Source organism: Schistocerca gregaria, chromosome 9 (genome assembly GCF_023897955.1).
Source record: "Schistocerca gregaria isolate iqSchGreg1 chromosome 9, iqSchGreg1.2, whole genome shotgun sequence".
Taxonomy (NCBI): domain Eukaryota; kingdom Metazoa; phylum Arthropoda; class Insecta; order Orthoptera; family Acrididae; genus Schistocerca; species Schistocerca gregaria.
Genome location: NC_064928.1, coordinates 237,000,588 through 237,022,795, shown reverse-complemented (window position 1 = coordinate 237,022,795; position 22,208 = coordinate 237,000,588). Strand labels below are relative to the sequence as shown.

The window sequence follows — 22,208 nt, the reverse complement described above, 5'->3', positions numbered from 1 at the left end:
AGGCTTAAGTGGCCTCCCTTAGAGAGTGACATAAACTTTTTACAAGAACAAGCTGTAAAACCAGGTGAACCACTGAGGCATCTTCCATCAACAGCAGAGATAGCGAGTCAGGAAGATTACGAGCCCACTGCAGGGTGCCTAGATCAGGACGGTCCAGCAAAATGTGGACCATTGTCAAAGGGACAGTATGACAACGGGGCGGGTCCTTGTGATCGAGCAGATGACCATGAGTCAGCCAAGTATGCACAACGTGGAGCTGGCACAGGACGATGAGAGTCCTTGTGAGATGCCGGCATGGAAGCTCTCCATAAATTCATGGTCTCCTTTGTCACCCATAATTTGCTCAACAAAGTAAGGGTGTGCCATTCCGTATTCCAGATCCTTGGAACTTGACAATGTAATACCAACTGATGGTCCGATTCCGGAATACTGATATCAAGAGGCAACTTGCTAGTAGCCAATTTGGCAATCCTTTCATTTCCTGGGATCCCAACGAGACCTGGTGTCCAGACAAAGACCACTGGGCATCCACATAGTATAAGGGCAAAAAAGGGAACCCTGCATAGTCCTGACCAAGAGATGGTAAAGGCAACATTGGTCAAGACATTGTAAACCATTCAAAGAGACATGGCAGATGAGGAAGAACTCACAAGTTGAAGGAATAGATATGCTCAAGAAGCAACATAAATGGCTACCAGCTACACAGTGAAAACACTGCAGCCATCTGGCAAGGAGGGGTGTTTATTACACAGTGCATGAACAAAAGCAAAGCCAGTATGATTGGCAACAATAAACCATCAGTATAGACTACTTCTGAACCTCAAAACATGCTGAGAATGGAGAATTGGTGGCAGAGGGACTCAGGATGAGCCGAGTCTTTCAGACCTTGTGACTGAACTGTGAATGAGAGATGCAACACAGAGTTGTATGTGAACAATTCCAAAGAAGTGGTAGAAGAGAAAGCTGGGGTTCAGAAAAAGTGGACCAGAAGCAGATGGTGTTCGTAACCCCAGACACAGGCTAGCATTGTGAGAGGTGGATCTCCTTATCTGGAAAGAGGAGACGATAGCTAGGTACTCCGGGGAGCAGTGGACACATATGCATAAGTGATCAACTGTTCGTGGTGCAGAACCCACAATGGTTGAACCCCTACCTCCACTAGAAGGCCGGCCACTGGGTTAGTCCAAAAGGCACAAGTTGCCAGTCATACCCCACAATGGTGTATCAGGTCCAGCATCTGTAACATAGAAGGTGGCACAGAGCTGTATACAAGACTCCTGTAACTTGGATGGGACTTGGCAGATGGCATGTAGAGGTGTATCAGAGTAGAACAATCTGCGCCCCATCTGGTGTTGCTGAGGCTTTGAAAAGCATAGAGGTTTGACCAACGTGTCAATTTTTGTTAACGATGATGGGGAAGCCATGCAACTGGGCATCAGGGACCAGTCCCAAAAATAATGAGAATTCGCCCTTTCAGGGCCTTAGAGGTACAGATCTAGATGGGTTTGGACTGCAGCACTGACAGGAATGCAGCCATAATATTGGCAGCCAAAAAATGGAAGCCATGAGTGAGAGCCCAAGACTGCACACAGTATATTTGACATTGCAGTCTGTGTTCAGCAACACTCATTACAGATGAACAAAAAGTAAATGCAGAAGTCATCAGTATACAAAGAGGGTGACACTGTAGGTTCTGCAGTTGCCACCAGACAATTGATAGCAACAAAACAGAGTAGGACATTCAAAACAGAACCCTGCTGAACTTCATTCTATTGCAGATGGGAGGTGCTAAGTGATCTGCCAACCTGTACCTGAAAAGTGTGACATGAAAGAATAAAAATCAAGAATGGGCCACAGAGGTTTCACTCATGTACAGGTGGGAAGGATGTGGTGGTGGTGTGTGGTATAAGCTTTATGAAGACTGCAGAAGACTGCAACAAGATACTAAAACCAGGCAAAATCCATTCAGATAGCAGACTCCATGTGGCTAAATTATCTGCAGTAAATGGCCTCAGCAAAAACCACCATGAGTTCAAGCCAAAAGGTCCCAAGATTCAAAGACAGTTTCAAGTAACTTGAAGAGGACATTTATTAAACTGATCAGATGATAGCTGTTCATCTGAAGAGGTGGTTTACTGGATTTAAAAACTGGAATAATACACTTTCTTCCCTCTGGGAAGGCAATTTCCCCTCACTCCAGAGTTGGTTAAGAAGGGCAAGTATATGACATCGGCTAACCACTGGTAAGTGTTGAAGCACTTGGTTTTGCACCCAACCCGGTCCAGGAGCTATGTTGGGGAAGAGAGCAAGGATGCTGCTGAATTCCCACTTGCTAAATGGGGTGTTATAAGGCTCCACGTGGGATGGAACAAAAGATAATGGGAGTCATTTCAGTTAGTGTTTAAAAAGACGTAATGCAGACAGACAGTAAATGACACTGAGGCATGGGTGAAATGCCACAAAATGCATAACGATTGGGTCTGAGCTGGTGGTGATAACACTATTCAGAGAAATTCCCGGGACACCAGTAGGAATATGGCAAACCAAAAATGTACCTGATCTCTGTCTATACATCATCAAAGAGCAAGTGTGCGGCCCTGTGCCGGCAACATACTGTTCCAACAAAGTTATTAGTGGCATTTAAGAAAATAATGAGCCTGAGCATGAGATCATTTAAAGGCTAGGGGTCGGTCGAGAGGTGGATGCCATTTCTAGCATTGGAGGGCACAACAGCAGTCTTTAATAACTGCAGTAATTTTGGGTGTAAACCAAGGGACAGTCTTCCGCCGAGGAAGAAGGACTTGTTGAAGCAGCTGCCAAAAGGATGGCGATGGTCATACCCTGTACGGACTTATCAGTGCTGTCGTATGGTGGAGCTGTGGAGATGGCAGCCAAGGAAAAGGCATCCCAATCATAATGTCACGAACTCCCCACTGAATGGAGGGGAGGAATCCAGGGCTACAGATTGAAAGATCAATGGCTGAGAAAGTGCCGCATACCACACTAATGTGTGTGGTGGTTCCAGTGTTGAGGAGGTTATGGGCATTAAAATCCCCAAGAAGAAGGAAGGGAGGCAGCTGTCGAAGGAGGGCAAGAGGAGCAGGAAGCATAGGCCAGTCTGGGGAGAGATAAAGATTACATATCATTACTGCAGAGTCTAAATGGATCTGAATGGCCACTGCTTCCAAAGTAGTATGAAGAGGAACCCACTAACTAACAATGTTCAACTCAAAGTAACAGGATTCTTGTCCTGGAGACGCCAAGAATGGGGATTTGTAGAGGGAGCCCAGTCCCTCGCTGAGAAGAAGGGTCAGCTTCATGAGGGGAGGGAACAGGAACTTCCAGGGAGGAGGAAAGAGGAGGGATAGGAAGGAGGTAAGGAGGAAAGGACACAACTGAAGCAAAGGTAGATGTTAAAGATACTGGGTGGAGACAGTCGAATTTCTGCCAGGCCTCAGAGTGGAATAGTTGTTCGAGAGTTTTGAATTGCTGAATAGTTCACACACTTGGGCAGTGGGGTGCAAGGAATCTCCACACGGAGAGGGCAGCTGCAATCACTACAATAAATATAATTCACATCACATTACGAAGACGTGACCAAAACTGAGACACTGGAAACAGCACATGGGAGGCGCTTCGTGTCCCAATGAGAAACCATTGGCTTTTCAGAAAGGGCTTGGCAAGATGGTCATTGCTGGGAGTTCTGATGCCCCCAAAAAATGGTTAACTACTCCTAGTCATACACGAGGCAGTGACAGCTCAGGTACCACAAATGTGACTCCTGTGTTGTCAAGGGGCTCAGGCAGTTGGGTACATAATAGCCCCAACACACAGACTGCTGCGCTGGTGACCTACCTGGTCCCAAATGCCGACACTATGGAAACAACTCAGAAATGGAGGTCAATCCCCAGAGGACCAGAAAAAGCTGAATAAAAGGGGGAGAGTGGAGATACAAAACAAGACCATAAAGAAATCATGGAACTGAAGGAATAGGTGGGTCATCATAAAGGAAAACACTGATTAGAAAGATGGGACACAGGAGTAGGATGAGCCAGGGTGGGAAGAAGTGGGTATGAGGAGGGGAATTCAGTCCGACAGAGAAGAGAGGCTGAAACAGCTTGGGGCCCCGTGCACACCATAAACATACCCTCAAAAGAGCTGTGAACCTCCTAGAGGACGAGTAAATTGTGTTCAGAGTCCATGTCTGTCACTGGAAATGTCTTAAAATTTAAAATCTGATTCTGAAATCTCCGTCTTACCACTATATAATCATTCAAGTATCTTCCACGTATGTAGCCTTCTTTCATTAATCTTAAATGAACTGTTGGCAATGATTAAATTATGCTCTGCGCAAAATTTTACCAGGCGACTTCTTCTTTCTTTCCTTTCCCAAAATTTTACCAGGCAACTTCCTCTTTCCTTTCCCACAGTTCACTACGCTGTTCATAGTAGCTTACCTGCATTCCTAATTTCTTATTCGTTATTAAACTACTCCTGCTTTACCCTATTTCATTTTGTATTTATAATCCTGTTTTCACCTGACCATGAGTCCTGTTCCTCCTGCCATCAAACTTCACAAATACCCACTATATCTACCCTTTCCAGTTCTGTTTTTAAATTTTCTAACGTACCTAACTGATTAAGGGATCTAACATTCCATGCTTCGATCAGCACAATGCAAGTTTAGTTTGCTTTGAGTAGTCCCACCCGGAAATCCGAATTGGGGACTATTTTACCAGTGAAATATTTTACCTAAGAGGATGCCATCATCATTTAACCATAGAGCACAGCTGCATGGCTTCAGGAAAAATTATGACTGTAGTTTCCCCTTGCTTTCAGTAGTTCATAGTACCAGCACAACATGGCTGGTTTGGTTGATGTTACTAGATCAGATCAGTCAATAATCTAGACAGATGCCCCTAGAACAAATGAAAAGACTGCTGCCCCTCTTCAGGGACCACACATTTGCCTGGCCTCGCAACAAATATCCCACTGTTGTGATTGCACCTATGGTACAGCTATCTGTATTGCTAAGGCACGTAAACAGATGTAGCCATAGCATAGCTTCTTGTTAATATTAGAACAACATTTAATTCACTTTTTGCTATAGAATCTAAAGCTCTAAGGTAAATTCAGAAAACTTACAGCCAATGGACAAGTCTCTGACTGATGTTTTGATGCATACTATGTAACTCAAACAAACAATGGAAAATCTAGGATGGAATAAAAATATTACGAAAAGAATAGATCACTACTCACTGTATAGAAAAAATGCTGAGTTGTAGACAGGCACAATGTGAAGGCTGGGACACATTTTAGCTTTAAGTTAAATGTCTTCTTCTGAAGTAGAAAACACACATACATTAAAGATCCATACAACCACATTGTGTACACACATGCCCACTATATCTGGCTGTTTTGGCCGGACTGATTTGGAATCGTGCATGACTGGAGCAGCAATCTGGTGATGGGGTTAAGCAGGGGGGCACGGTGCAGGTAGCAGGGAAGGTATATAGGCAGGGTGGCGTGGGGGAATGTACAGAACTGCCTGTGGGAGTGTGCAGCAAGATGGTGAGAACAGGGTAGGGCTACTAGGTGCAGTCGGGGGTTCTGTGGAACAGGGATGAGGAGAAGATAAGTACAGAAGGGGATGCTCCAGATTGTGCAGGCTGCGAAGTAGTCACTGCATTGAAGCACATTACACCAGACAGCAAGTAGGTGGTCCAGCTGTCTCTTAGCCACAGTCTGTCTGTGGCCATTCATGCGAACAGACAGATTGTTTGTTGTCATGGTTGCAGTTTAGTTTGTAGGTCAATGATTACTTTCACAGGTAGCCCCGCCCTTTGATGGAATAGGAGATGCTTATGACTGGTCAGGAGTAGGTGGTGGTAGGAGGATGTATGGGACAGGTCTCACATCAAGATCTGTTGCAGGGAGATGAGGCAAGGGGTTGAGGGCATGGGTGGAGTACGGGTATTCCATTACCCAGTAAACCTATGCAATATCCTCACCCATATCTACAGCACCTCTGTTCCTAACTCATTGCCTCATGGCTCATATGCCTGCAAAAGACCAAGATGCAAGATCTGTCCCATACATCCTCCCACCACCTCCAGTCACTAGCATCATCTATCCCTATGAAAGCAGCGAGTTACCAACTACGCTGCAAACACTGTGCAGCTTTCTATGTGGGCATGATGAGTACAAGCTGCCTGTCCACATGAATGGTCACTGATGAAGTGTGGCCTAGAGACAGCTGGACTACCCAGTTGTGGAACATGCTACTTAATACAATGTGGTTCACTCCAATGACTGCTTCATAGCCTGCTCCATCTGGATCCTTACTACCAACACCAGCTTTTCTGAATTGCACAGGTTGGAATTCTTCCTGCAATATATTCTATGTTTTTGTAACTGTCCTGGCCTCAACCTTCACTAGTCCCACTTACCTATCCCCCTCCTTGCTTCCATTCCTGCACAGCCTTCTAGTTGACAAATATAGCCCTAATCCTCTTCTCTTCTCTCCTTTTCTGCTCCCCTCGAACCCCCCGCCCCCCCTTCCCCACTGGGCCCCACCACCAAACCTCAAGACTGCACCTAGCAGCCCTACAGTGGCCCTGCTCACTCCCACGAGCAGCTCCACCCTGCTATTCCCCCTCCCTCACCCCATGCTGCCTCCTTACCCCCACCACCAGATTGCTACATTCATTAGGAACGGTTATGACTCAGTCTGGCCGCAGCTGCTAGAGACAGTGATTATGCATGTCGTGTCTGCTGTGCTTGTATGGTTTTTTTTTTTTCCCCCCACAGAAGGCCTTTTGACCAAAAGCTAAAACATATGGCAGTCTTTTTGTTGTGCCTGCCTGTGACTCAGTGTTTCTTTATATGGTGAGTAGCAATCTACCCTTTTCACTATAATGTTATGCAAATAAATCACACATATAAGTTCAAGGAGGTTCAACTACATAACTCTGACCTTACCTACTTGATCCTAGCCTATACAAGCTGCTGACAAACTGCCCTCATTCAGTCACCTTATAGAAAGTACTGCCAACATTTTTTACCTCTTGTTCAGTATCAACCATTTCCAATTTCTGAGTATTGTAGCTACATTGTTCCTCACACCAAAGTGGTCTATGACTATCTGAGCTATCTGTGTTGGTGTATGCCCACTGTCCACTGTTACCTTGGTTGATGTTATACTCACACGTATGAGTGGCCAAGTAAGTGGTCCTGACAGTCGGGATACCAATTACTTTGGAATAAGGCTGGGCATCTCGGACATATTCTGAGTCGTGGTCACCTTTGTGCTCATATGGCAAAGACTACCAAATCCACCGGTTAGTCCCTCAACCGTTAGGGGTAAAACTCAATGGGACTTGGGGCAAGTAAGGCTACGAACCTGCTTCCCTGGTACTTTAAATATGATGCTGGCAACAATCAGAGCAAAATGCCTCAGACCTTTGGAGGTGACGGAGTCCCACCTCTAACTGACAAACCAGGGACTCCTCAGATACGACTTAGCAAACAAATGGTAATGAGATGGGGAGCTATTAATATCAATGGGGGCTACTCTGGGAAAAAGGTAGAGCGGGCAGAGGCTGCAAGTAAGATGGGGCTGGACATTTTAGCTGTTAGTGACATTCGGGTAAGGGGTGAGAAAGAAGAGGAAGTGGGAGAATACAAGGTCTACCTGTCAGGAGCCAAAGCAGGAATAGCACAATGGGGTGTAGGGCTTTACATCAGGAAAGAAATGGAACCCAGCGTAGTTGCAATAAGGTATGTAAACAAACGACTGATGTGGATAGATTTGAAGTGTCTAGCAAGAAAATTAGGATTGTGTCAGTATATTCGAATTGTGAAGGGACAGATCAAGATAAGATGGATAGTTTTTATGAGGCACTCAGTGATGTAGTTGTTAGAGAAAAGGACAAGGACAGTGTTCTGCTCATGGGTGATTTTAACGCCAGGATTGGAAATCGAACAGAAGGGTATGAAAAGGTTATGGGTAAATTTGGAGATAATATGGAGGCCAACAGGAACGGGAAACAACTCTTGGATTTCTGTGCCAGTATGGGCTTGGTAATCACAAACTCCTTTTTTTTTTAAACATATGAACATTCACCGGTATACTTGGGAAGGCAGGGGAACCAGATCTGTCATTGACTATATAATAACAGACCAAGAATACAGGAAGGCTGTGAGGAACACACGTGTATTCAGGGGATTCTTTGACGACACTGATCATTATTTAATCTGCAGTGAAATTGGGATTGTGAGGCCGAAAGTGCAGGAGGTCAGGTCCATATGTAGCAGGATAAGAGTGGAGAAACTTCAGGATAAGGAAATCAGGCACAAGTACATGACAGCAATTTCAGAAAGGTACCAGTTAGTTGAATGTAGTCAATTACAGTCATTGGAAAAGGAATGGACAAGGTACAGGGACACAGTACTAGAAGTGGCTAAAGAATGCCTTGGAACAGTAGTGTGTAAAAGTAGGATGAAGCAAACAGCTTGGTGGAGTGACACAGTCAAAGCAGCTTGTAAAAGGAAAAAGAAGGCATATCAAAAATGGCTACATACTAGAACTCAGGTAGACAGAGAAAGTTATGTTGAAGAAAGAAACAAAGCCAAACAGATAATTGCAGCATCCAAGAAGATATCTTGGAAAGGCTTTGGAAACAAGTTGGAGACTATGGGTCAAGCTGCTGGAAAACCATTCTGGAGAGTAATTAGCAGTCTTCAAATGATAGGTATGAAGGAATTGACAAGTATTTTGGACAGGTCAGGAAAACTTCTGGTGAATCCTGTGGATGCCTTGGGCAGATGGAGGGAATATTTTGAAGAGTTGCTCAATGTAGGTGAAAATACAATCAGTAATGTTTCAGATTTCGAGGTAGAATGGGACGGGAATGATGATGGAAATAGGATCACATTTGAGGAAGTGGAGGAAATGGTCAATAGATTGCAGTGCAATAAAGCAGCTGGGGTGGATGAAATTAAGTCGGAACTCATCATAAACAGTGGAATGTCAGGTCTTAAATGATTACACAGGACAATTGAAATGGCCTGGGAGTCGGGACAGGTTCCATCAGACTGGACAAAAGCAGTAATCACACCAGTCTTTAAACATGGAAACAGAAAAGATTGTAACAACTACAGAGGTACCTCTTTAATCAGCGTTGTGGGTAAAATCTTCTCAGGTACTGTTGAAAGGAAAGTGCGAGTATTAGTTGAGGACCAATTGGATGAAAATCAGTGTTGGTTTAGGCCTCTTAGAGGTTGTCAGGGTCAGATCTTTAGCTTGCGGCAAATAATGGAGAAGTGTTATGAGTGGAACAGGGAATTGTATCTATGCTTTATAGATCTAGAAAAGGCGTATGACCGGTTTCCTAGGAGGAAGTTATTGTCTGTTCTACGAGATTATGGAATAGGAGGCAAACTTTTGCAAGCAATTAAAGGTCTTTACATGGATAGTCAGGCAGCAGTTAGAGTTGACAGTTAATTGAGTTCATGGTTCAGAGTAGTCTCAGGGGTAAGACAAGGCTGCACCCTGTCTCCACTGTTGTTCATATTATTTATGGATCATATGTTGAAAACAATAGACTGGCTGGGTGAGATTAAGATATGTGAATACAAAATAATCAGTCTTGCATATGCGGATGACTTAGTTGTGATGGCAGATACGATTGAAAGTTTGCAAAGTAATATTTCAGAGCTAGATCAGAAATGTAAGGACTATGGTATTAAGATTAGCATCTCCAAAACGAAACTAATGTCAGTGGGAAAGAAATATAAATGGATTGAGTGCCAAATAGGAGGAACAAAGTTAGAACAGGTGGACGGTTTCAAGTACTTAGGATGCATATTCACACAGGATGGCAACATAGTGAAAAAACTGGAAGCAAGGTGTAGCAAAACTAATGCAGTGAGCGCTCAGCTACAATCTACTCTCTTCTGCAAGAAGGAAGTCAGTACCAAGACTAAGCTATCTGTGCACCGTTCAATCTTTCGACCAACTTTGTTGTATGGGAGCAAAAGCTGTGTGGATTCAGGTTACCTTATCAACAAGGTTGAGGTTACGGATATGAAAGTACCTAGGATGATTGCAGGTACTAGTAGATGGGAACAATGGCAGGAGGGTGTCCACAATGAGGAAATCAAAGAAAAACTGGGAATGAACTCTATAGATGTAGCAGTCAGGCTTAGATGGTGGGGTCATGTTACACGCATGGGAGAAGCAAGGTAACCCAAGAGACTCATGGGTTCAGCAGTAGAGGGTAGGAGGAGTCGGGGCAGACCAAGGAGAAGGTACCTGGATTTGGTTAAGAATGATTTTGAAGTAATAGGTTTAACATCAGAAGAGGCACCTATGTTAGCACTGAATAGGGGATCATCGAAGAATTTTATAAGGGGGCTATGCTCCAGGCTGAACGCTGAAAGGCATAATCAGTCTTAAATGATGATGACTAAGATAAACTATTCAATTCCACTTCATTTCACCAACAATTATATCTATGTTTCTCACTGTAGTTCCCAAGCATTTCCGCAACACACTACATTATATTTGAAATGGACTTTTACAATTTTAGAGCGTTCAGTACCTCGAAAGTAAAATACAAAGACTGTACGAAAATTTTGTAGTGTGAACCGCAGTCATTGAAAACTGCGACAGAATACAAAAGGTAAAGGAGTTCATGATTCATTTGTTTCATCGTTGTTATGCTTTTACACAGTAGATTGCCTTCTTTACTATTGTCAGGCCTTCTTCTGACCACTTAAATATTCGATACAGTAAACAGCAGTTAACCGATTCGTTTGAAAAATTGATTCAACACCGGCGAATCAACGAGAAAACTTACGTTTTCTGAAAGCTTCAACACTCGCCTGAATTCAAGCATTTGTGGATTAAGGCAGACCAAAACTTATCACCACTCGTTTTCCCACAACATGAATTTTACGCCACTTATAAACAATATGATCATCTATATCAAAACAACACGATGATCTTTGGTTACGGCCCATCAATACGTAACAATCTGTCTGCGCAAGTCTTTATGCGCAAAGCATCTGCGCAAATAGATCGTTACGTGTGCATGACGGAGTATGTATTTCTACTCTATGGTGTGAATAAGCGACTCGTGCGCGTAGAAAGTGTGCACAAACGTAGAAGTTGACGTCAGGAGTTTGAGCGAAATTGCACAAATTTGTGGATGCAAATCACATCTGCGCATACAAGGCGAAGCGTGTAGACAGGAAATCGTCGCAAAACTGTTTGAGCCAGCAGTTTATTCAGTCTAGTGCTTCTCGTCTGTTTCTGCTAAATGAATTTTGAAATGGCAGATACACGTCAGAGTTCATTGCCGAATTTAACTAAATACGTAAACTTGTGTAACAGTGTAGGGGGAAAAAGTGGCGGTAAGTCCTATACGTTGCGGTTTAGAGGAGAATTGCAAAACTGACGTAAACCATCCCGTGAAAGACTATTAACAACATTTCAAGAAGAAGATTTAAACGATTACTCTAGGGACACACTATAACCCCCTACTTATCGCTCACACAGAGATCGTGAGGATAAGATTAGAATAATTACTGCATGCACAGAGACATTCAAATAATCATTCTTCCCACGCTCCATACGTGAATGGAACTGTAAGTCCTAATAACTGGTACAGTGGGACGTACCCTCTGCCATGCACCTCACGGTGGTTTGCAGAGTATAGATGTAGATAAAGATGTAAAATTCACTACCGTAATACTAGAAGCGAGACTCTCCAGATATGTTATGAATAACCATCTGGAGTTCAGAATGAAGTCTGATCCACAAATCTTTAACAGGTTGGTAGTAGCCTTCAGGCAAGACAGTGAAAATTCCAACTCCAACTTAACTACAGCCCTTTGACAACGAACATTATTTTTTTAAGAATATACTATGTTTCAACCGAGTTTAAAACCGTAAAAATATTACATGTATCTCGTACACTTGAAAAACAATACTTCGTCTAAATCTCCATCTACAATATGTGAACAACCATGAAGTGCATGGCAGAGGGTACGTCCCACAGTACCAGTTATTAGGGTTTCCTCTCCCATTCCATTCACATATGGGACGAGGGAAGAATGTTTATTTAAATGTCTCTGTTCGTGCTGTGATTAAACTTATCCTCCTGATCTCTATGGGAGCGATCTGTAGGGCGTTAAAGGATATTCTTAGAGTCGACATTTAAAGCCAGTTCTCGAAATGTTGTTAATAGTAGACTTTCTCGGGAAAGTTTCAAGGGTCTTTCTGTACAGTTCTTTGTCCATCTCTGTACCATTCCCGAGCAGGTCTACAAAGCTGTGACCATTTGTCCTGCCCTTCTCTACATATGTTCAAAGTCTCTCCTAGCCCCATTTGGTATCAGCCCCACAAACATGAGCAATAGTCTATGATGGGTCACACGACTGATTGCATTTACCTAGTATTCTAGAAATAAACTGAAGTCTGCTATACGCTTTACCCACATCTGAGCCTATGTGATACTTCTACTTTATGCTTCTATCAAGTGTCACACCCAGACATTTGCATGACTTTACAGATTTTATATTCATAGGTTACAATGTTTTTTTTTTTTTTTGTTTTGTGATGTGTACAATTTTACAATTCTTAACATTCAAAGCAAGTTGCTAATCTTTACATCACTTTGAAATCTTATCCAGGTGTGACTGAATATTTGCACACCTTCTTTCACATTGTACTTCATTACACATAACAGTGTCATCTGCAAAAAGTCTGATGTTACTACTAAGATCCACAAGATCATTTATATAAAACATGAACAACAAGGGACCCAACACACATGGGGTAAATCTGAAGTTACGTTACATCTGTCGATGATTCTCCTTCCTGTGTCCTCCCTATCAAGAAATCTTCACTCTAGTCTGCTGCTTTACTTGCCTTCATGGAATCATCCTTCAGGTCAGCGCAAATAGCTTCGCATGTGTTGTGCTTGGTTTCACTCTTTGCTTGTTCCGAAACTGCCGTATAAAATTCTAGATCCTTGTAGTCCCTTCTTGTTTCCAGAAATCTTAATGTCACCATCAGCCACTCAAGCGAAGAAACTGCTCTCCTCAGCCAAATTTTTCTTTGTTACACTTGGAGTTATAAGTGTCAAAATATAATATTTCGTTTCCAAATGCATCCGTAAATTATCATGCCAGTCGACAGATTCGCACAGCAACTCGTGAAGTAAATTTATGTGCGAAAACTGTCTTCACTTAAGCAGCCACACTCCAAAACATTTTGATCTTTTGTATTTCTTACATTTTGTCAGCATTTTTTTTCCTCCATTACTGGGTGAACGAGATACACTTTGAGGTTACGAGAGCGTAGTCGCTTGCAACTGAAATCTACTCTGACTGATAGCGGGCGAGCAGTAGATTGGAGCTTGTGCAGTATGACCACACAAAACTTACAGCAATCAACTGCATGCCTAGAAATTTGCGCAGATATCTGCGCAGACAGATCGTTGCGTGTGGGCGGGGCTTTTATCAACCGAGTGAACTGTATTGATCCAAGTTTAATTTATAATAAATCTAGGAAAAACTCATGTAAGACACTTATAAGCCGAACGAGTGCCGTTATTGAAGCAAGATCAAAAGATTACGTAATATGAATAGCTTTGGTGCGCTAGCTTCGAACAACGGACCACTGGGGGAGGGAGGAGACTCCTCCGCCGATGATTAGTTACACACTTGCGATCTACAGGGTACCAAGGCTCTTCTGAGTATGGAGGTCGATCAAATGACGAGATTGGCGTCAAAATGTAGTCTGGAGTGGAACGAAGAAAGAAATGAAAAGAGAATAGCGATTACCATTCAACAACAACAAATAAAGGAAGTAACCAATCAGATGTTGCTCAATACATGTATGTCTGATCATTATTCTTTAAATAAAAGACTAAGTTCCCTCGTTCACACAGGGAATTTGGAGACATCATTGGGGCTGATTTAGTTAGCGATCAGCATCTGCAAGATGTACAAACCATTCAGAGGCAAACTAAAGCTCAACTAAACCCTGGAATATAATCTATGAACAGAATAAAAGCAATGGGTATCGCCACGTGGTGTAGCCGAGCGGTCCAGACACCTTGCCATGGTTCACGCAGCTCCCCACATCAGAGGTTTGAGTCCTCCCTCTGGCATGGGTGTGTGTATTGTCCTTAGCGTAAGTTAAAGTTAGACTAAGTAGTGTGTAAGCCTAAGGACCGATGACCTCAGCAGTTTGGTCCCATAACAACCTAACACAAATTTCCAATAGGTATCATATTGATGCAGTTGGTCCTTCTTATGTGTTTGTAGAGGTAATGAATGACAGCGACGGTAAATACCACCCTATGGCTTTGGGAAAATTAATTTTCACCACAGACTTGGAATTTAAAAGTAAAATCATGAAATGACCTATCAATGAGGGAGGCATCCAGCGCATTTGTGGAAGAAGACTCTCTAAAACGCAAACAGTTGGGTCTACCAAGCCACAGGACCCACCAACAGTTGTAAGAAACATAAATACCAATCTGTTGGAGATACAGCTGAAGGAAGTTATTCAGACTAGAATCTCTGTTATGCATGAAAATAGTATTACCAAATGGATAAATTACTTGGCTGCAATGAGCAACATATCTTGACAAACATGTGTTGTCACCTTCTCATCACATTTGCTGCCAGATTGTATTACAATATATGGCATGCGATCTATGCTACCATGACAGTGTTTCCATTGCATGCCATATGGTCACTTAAGTAATCAGTGCCAGTCAGAGGTTCGTTGTAATAGATGTGGAGATGATAATGAGGCAACACAATCTACAAGTCAAGCAACAAGCTGTGTGCACAGCAAAGGGAATCACTCATGTAAGGAGAAAACTTGTCCCAAGTGCTTAAACATAAGGAGCTTAAAAACATCAGCTACTTTCAAAATTCCATTAAAGAAAGCTGAAGAAGTATAGACCAGCGATCATATGCTGCAGTGGTAGTAAACCATGGTAAGAGTAAGCTGAATTGGGGAAGGAATTTTCTCTCACACAAAACACACAACAAAGATTCACAATTTTACACCCTAATAGACCAAAACCTAGAAAGTGTATCCCATCTTCAATATCCTCTTTGCGAATATAAATGTGCCAGAATCTTCAATTACAGACCATCATTATGCATCATGTCCACATGCTCCATCCAGACATGTCTGGTCAACTTTTTGGAGGGGATGACAAGAAGACAGTTTTGATCTAAAAGCAAGTGACTGGAATATTAAATAATAATAATAATGTGGAACGTGCAGATATAAAAAAGGGTCATTATGAGCAGAAGCAGCTTCTCGTCTCATGATCGCCCTTAACACTGTATGTTACAATGGAATATGATATCAAAAATTTCGAACAGGGGAATCCTGGAAAAAGAACTAATTAAACACAATATCACGATTGCAGGTCTCAACAAAACGTTATACAAGCTACAAACACGAGTTCGTATCATAGGATTCAATATGGTAACCTTAGATAGCCCAGGTGCCTAAGGAGGAGCGCTACTATTAATTAAGAACACCATCAGCTACACACAAATACAAATAAACGTTAACAATAAAACTTTTCAAGTGGCAGTAGCAAAAAGAGCACTGAATGGCAACTTCAGTATCAAATCTTGAACAAGTCTGTAAGCAGCAACTGTAAAGCTATAGCCTTGGAAAGGATGTAAAATCTGGCAATCTCCTGAAAAAGATAATTCGATAATTACAGGAACGTAGGTCTGGGGTTCTAATGAACCTTTGTCTCAGCAACTGGATGGCTGTGTTTTTCATCCTTTCCAAGAAATTCTGTATAATGTCTATAAATACAAACCGTCTAGGACAATGATCAGTAGCAATATCTGGCATCAACTGTTTAGGCAAATTCATCTCTTCTTCCTTATCATGTCACAGTACTCGGAGCAATGTCCTTAACGACCCAGAATGCCTCTTTAGAGCAATCAAAGATCTACATTGGTCTTCTGAATGACAGATCTCCTCCAATGATACATTTTCTCTTTAAATGATCGTATGCGGCAGACTTTATTATAGCCTGATTTCTATAAAATTTCTGTGTGGTGGATCTCAAGATATTCTATGGGATCAAACAATTATCACAGTGAAATAGTATTTGACCACGAGATAAGCAGAAAATAGATATTATTTAAACAGTCCATGAAAAATGAAGGACGCCTTCTGGGAAAAATGTCACAAAAACATACAAGAATTACTTAGGAAACAAGACATCGGTATGGACACCAAGGGAAGCTTACGCCAAACGTTTGTGACTTATGATTCTAGCCTTCAGAAACTCATTATCCCAGTGAAAAAAAAGTATTTTATTCTGCTCCTTTCGGGTGGGGGACTGTCTGCAAGCTAAATCAAGTTAAGTTCTTGCGAAATATTGTAGGGAATAGATGCTGGAACAATTCCTAGAACACAGAAGAATTGATGCAAATTCTAGGAGATTTTTGAAGGAAAGAAAACATCTCTTAATGTTTCAGAGGTCTGTAAGGCAGCTAAATTTATGAAATGTCTTAACGCAGTTGGTTGTCAAATAATGGATTCCATGTGGTTAGAAGAATTTGTGATTAGTGGGGCTTTTCCGTCTTTACCTGAAGCACCCATGGCTACTCTGCCCAAAATGGGTTACAATCATCCTCCAGTAGCTCTGTTCACCAGGTAATGAGTAGTTATGAAAAATTCTGTAAATACTTTTGTATATTATTATATGATCAGAAACTCACCACCAGACTCTTTGGATCTACTTGTTTGGACCTTCAATGAAATGTGGGAAAGGTGGGAACTGATGGAGGAATGAACTACACTAATCATCATGATTAAACTGAAACCTGGTAAAGCCCCAAAATTCATACCTCAAATAGACTAACTGCCTTCTCCTCTTGTGTGGTGAAAAACTTGAGAGACTTGTCAAATATGGTATTGAGCTATGGCTGGAAACTAATGAATTACTGCTTTGGTCCTTCATTAAAGGTCGACAAACAATGGTCAACATAAAAAGAAAAGAAGTTCTTAATATCATTATTCTCAGACGCCACATTAGCTTATGACAATGTCCATGTCCTCATCATTTTAGAAAAGCTGAGGAGAATTGGACTTCCAGTCTGTTGGATGTATAGCATTAGTACTTCCCTTGTGAAGAGAACGATTTATATATAAGATATCAGAACCAGTTTATAGGACCTTTAGTCCTATCTAAAGGCTTATACCAGGGTGTAGTCCTTAGCCCCTTATTATACAGAATTTAGTCTAGGGATCTTCAAGAAATTGCTGTGCGTAATGTCCAAATACTGCAGTGTGCTGAGGATACATGTTTATACTCATCTGGTTCCATCGAGGATTCCGCAGCTGGCAGTCTGATTGACTCAGTGATTGAAGTGGACGACTGGTTACATGGAAACGGCCTTGAAATCCCTTCTGTGAAGACTTCAGTTATTATTTTCTCAAAATACATGTGAATTACAATGGAGGTCACAGAAGGAATTATTCAGTTCATGTTAAACTGTCAGTCAAGTTAATGAGAATATGGTTTAACTCCAGACTCAGCTGGATTCCTCACTTCAAGTCCATCATCAGTACTTGTCTCCCTATCATGATAAGATATTTAACCAGAGTCTGGTGGAGTGCCACCCCAAAATTTTATTGATCACATATCAGACATTAATTAGGACGAGTGTCGTTGAATTGTATACAGGTCTCTTAGCGTAAAGTATATCTGTGAATTAGGTATCCTACAATTCAGCTGTATCTGGACTTATCTTGGGATGAAGAGGTCAAGTCCTACAAATGTACTATTAATAGGGCCACTGGAAATGTTTCTTCATTTTAGTCAATAACGACTTGGCAGCAAATTTACACTGGAAAGCATAGCTCTAACGGCCCATTCAGTCGTAAATAAATGTGGAATACAGCACATTCCTCTTGATAACAAAACGTATATCGATCTCAATATCTGCCAGAAGATTTCAAACGTTAGAAGAACTATCAAAAAGTATAATAACAACGAGAAGACTATGTATAGCAAGCTTTTCCACCTTGGAGGGTACCCTCACGATCTTTTTACTTTAATTCAATCCACACTTGAAATTACAGACAAGCTGCGTAAAAAAAGAGATATGAAATTCATGCCTTAACAGTTCTACTATGACTGTTGATTGTCGAGCAACAGGTCTCATATCTTGTCTATCTCTTCAGTTAATATGGTTTAGTTAAACAGGTCGGGTTAAGGCGTCTGTTTTTCGTAGCGGCAAGACACATTCTGCGCCACCTGATTGCCCATTGTCTCTACTACCTTTTGGTGTCAAGTATAGTTGTTTCACTACAACCTCTGCACGTGTTGCTCTCCAGTGTTGTCTTTGAATTTAGTGTACACACTGACAGAAACCTTAATTTGCTAGACAGAACGTATGTGTGTGAAAAATGGAACGAAGCTCTCAAAATGGTTCAAATGGCTCTGAGCACTATGGGACTTAACTTCTGAGGTCATCAGTCACCTAGAACTTAGAACTACTTAAACCTACCTAACATAAGGACACCACACACATTCATGCCCGAGGCAGGATTCGAACCCGCGACCGTAGCGGTCGCGCGGTTCCAGACTGTAGCGTCTAGAACCGCTCGGCCACTCCGTCCGGCTGAACGAAGCTCTCCATACATACAGTGGTGGCTTAAGAGTCGCCCCAGAAAGTAACACTGGGTATGCTTTCTTGTATGACTACGAACTAAGCTCCCATCTGCAGCCTCTTCTTATACAGCGGAAGCAGTTGCAGTTATGAAGACAATCAACTACTCTTTAAACCTGAACGACGAAAAGATTTGATTATTTCTGATTAAAAAAGCATTCTCAGTGACAAAAAGAACAAAGTAGTTATCTTTTGTGGCCTCTTATAGTAACTATTTTGTATAGTCAGGCGGCTGTACCGAAAACAGGGCAGAGAAACTACAAAGCTATGTTGTGTGGGTTGCGCAGAAATCAGGCGAAACGCAATGCAGGTCATTCGGATACTTTTGAGCACGAAAGTACATCACGCGTGTCAACCACTTTCTTTCATTCGAATAATTCCTTCGTGGTGAGCCTTTTTTAAATGCATATTGGAGTAATGTAGTACGGTAAGACTTGGTCTCTGAATGTGACTTCTGGTTTGTAATTTGCCTGTCTGTTGCTTAGGTGAAGAGTCAGGCAGCGTACTGCATTCTTCACAGCACCTCTCAACAGTGGCGGTGATGGTGAAATCCCAGAATTCAAGACCGCATGGTAGTCGTTCATGCTGCGCACTGGGGTAATCAAATGTGCCGTACTGTACGGGCCTTCCCGTACTTGTGAGTTAAGATAATTTTCTCTAATGAACACGGCATGGGGCGCTCAAACCTCTTATTTATCATTTTCTCGCCAATTTAACTTATTCGTGTAACTCATTTGTCGAAGTTACGTCAATGTTAGGCCTGTTTGTTGCTGATCAATGTACCAAAGTATACAGGATCAATATTATTGCTCAGTAATATTGTGCAATATTACTGAAGTTCTCCCTAGATGGCTCAATAAAAATGGGCAACAGTACTGTGCAATATTTACTCTGGTTCGGGATGTTGGACGATCAAGATGCTGATGCTGTGCCAGTTGTTCTATTTTGTGGCAAGCAGAAAAAATTGGTATAATGAGAGTCAAAGACCCATACACGTAAACTTGTTGCTAGGATTGGGGTTGAATTAAAAAAAAATATTATCATAACTTTTTAGGCGTTGTTGGCCCTACATTTGAGGCATAACTGGAAACGCTTGATCCAGCTTAGGCATCTACAAGTGAGGGCGGGGAGGGAGGGGGAGAGGGCAAGAGGTGCACTAAAAACTAAACTCCTCCCGAACAGGCCACGAAAGCCCAGCGCTACCGACAGGTCGCCGTGTCATCCTCAGCCCATAGGCGTCACTGGATGCGGATATGTCAATTTCCGAGACTGGAGCCGCTACTTTTCAATCAAGTAGCTTCTCACTTTGCCTCACAAGGGCTGAGTGCACCCCGCCCACCAACAGCACTCGGCAGACTGGAAGGTCACCCATACAAGTGCTGGCCCAGCCCAACAGCGCTTAATTTGGGTGATCTGACGGGAACCAGGGTTACCACTGCGGCAAGGCCGTTGGCCCAAGACATTCACTCCCCTCTTGAAATCTGTCCCCTCCCCGGAAATCTGAAGTAAGGAGTTTTCATTCGTTACAAAATTTTGTTAGCATCTACAAGTGATTTCCCGTGATTCCGCTAAACATCTCGTTTAACCAAATGAAGTGTAACATGGCTGATCGCTGCGAGACAATACTTTGCCTATTGCAATTTCCGTGTCACTTATGTTCGTTTGCTGGATTTAAGTGTCAAAGTGACCTAACTATAACAAGTATGGAAAGAATAACCATCAATTCTCTCGCATTAAGTTTAGTTCTTATTAATGCGTGTGTGTCCATTGCTTACCCGAATATAATCCTCTAGTACACGTAGTATTGCATGACACGAGTGGTAACGTGCTTACTTCGCATACAGCAGGCCCGTGTTCGATTCCCCGCCGGGTTAGAGATTTTTCTCCGCTCGTGGACTGAGTGTTGTGTTGTCCTTATCATCATTTCATCCTCATTATCGGCACGCATGTCGCCCAATGTGGCGTCGACTGAAATAAGACTTGCACTTGGCGGCCGAACTTCCCCCAGTGGGGCCTCCCGGTCAGTAATACCATACTATCATTTCATTTTTAAATACAGGGCTACTACACTGTCGAGTCACATTAACGTGACCACCTTGTCAGCCACCGGTAGATGAGTGGTCAGAGTGACAGAATGTCAATTTTAAGGGTTCGATTCCCGGCTGGGTCGGAGATTTTCTCCGCTCAGGGACTGGGTATTGTGTTGTCCTAATCATCAACATTTCATTCCCATTGACGCGGAAGTCGCCGAAGTGGTGTCAAATCGAAAGACTTGCACCCGGCGAACGGTCTACGCGACGGGATGCCCTAGTCACAGGACATTTTATTTAATGTGACGAACTGCCAAAAGCCTAGATAACTACCTTTTGCAGCGCCGACCGCTGCGATTCGTGCACGAAGAGAGTAAATGAGGTTCTGGAAGACACTGACGGGTTTGGAGCCATGGCGACTCTAATGCTATGGCCAGCTGCGCTAGGTTTGTCGGTTAATGATCCATGGGCCGAGCTCACCGATCGAGGTGATCCCACAAACTCTCGATCGGAATTAAAACTGGGGAGTTTAGTGGCCAGGGGTTCAAAATGGTTCAAATGACTCTGAGCACTATGGGACTTAACATCTGAGGTCATCAGACCCCTGGAACTTAGAACTACACTATTGGCCATTAAAATTGCTACAACACGAAGATGACATGCTACAGATGCGAAATTTAACCGACAAGAAGAAGATGCTGTGATATGCAAATGATTAGCATTTCAGAGCATTCACACAAGATTGGCGACACCTACAACGTGCTGACATCAGGAAAGTTTCCAACCGCTTTCTCATACACAAACAGCAGTTGACCGGCGTTGCCTGGTCAAACGTTGTTGTGATGCCTCGTATAAGGAGGAGAAATGCGTACCATCACTTTTCCGACTTTGATAAAAGTCGGGTTGTAGCCTATCGCGATTGCGGTTTATCGTATCGCGACATTGCTGCTCGCTTGGTCGAGATCCAATGACTCTTAGCAGCATATGGAATCGGTGGGTTCAGGGGGGTAATACGGAACGCCGTGCTGGATCCCAACGGCCTCGTATCACTAGCAGTCGAGATGACAGGCATCTTATCCGCATGGGTGTAACGGATCGTGCAGTCACGTCTCTACCCCTGAGTCAAGAGATGGGGACGTTTGCAAGACAACAACCATTTGCACGAACAGCTCGACGACGTTTGCAGGATCTTGGACTATCAGCTCGGAGACCATGGCTGCAGCACCCTTGACGCTGCATCACAGACAGGAGCGACTGCGATGGTGTACTCAACGACGAACCTGGGTGCACGAATGGCAAAACGTCATTTTTTTCGGATGAATCCAGGTTCTGTTTACAGCATCATGATGGTGGCATCCGTGTTTGGCGACATCGCGCCGAACTCACATTGGAAGCGTGTATTCGTCATCGCCATACTGGCAAATCACCCGGCGT

The 22,208-nt window shown here is 42.8% G+C and overlaps 1 protein-coding gene across 2 annotated transcripts in view; it reads right to left on the bottom strand.

Moving 5' to 3' along the window:
- Positions 1–11,023, bottom strand: part of LOC126292102 (uncharacterized) — a 28,411-nt gene extending 17,388 nt beyond the window's left edge. The window contains exons 1-2 of one of the 2 annotated variants that reach the window (XM_049985929.1): positions 10,863–11,022; positions 1,154–1,237 (exon numbers count right to left, since the gene is read on the bottom strand). The gene's annotated coding sequence lies outside the window, so the exon portion shown is untranslated. Of the gene's footprint in view, positions 1–1,153; positions 1,238–10,862 lie in introns of both variants that reach the window. The other variant, XM_049985930.1, reaches the window with a different exon arrangement.
- Positions 11,024–22,208: the final 11,185 nt, after the last annotated feature.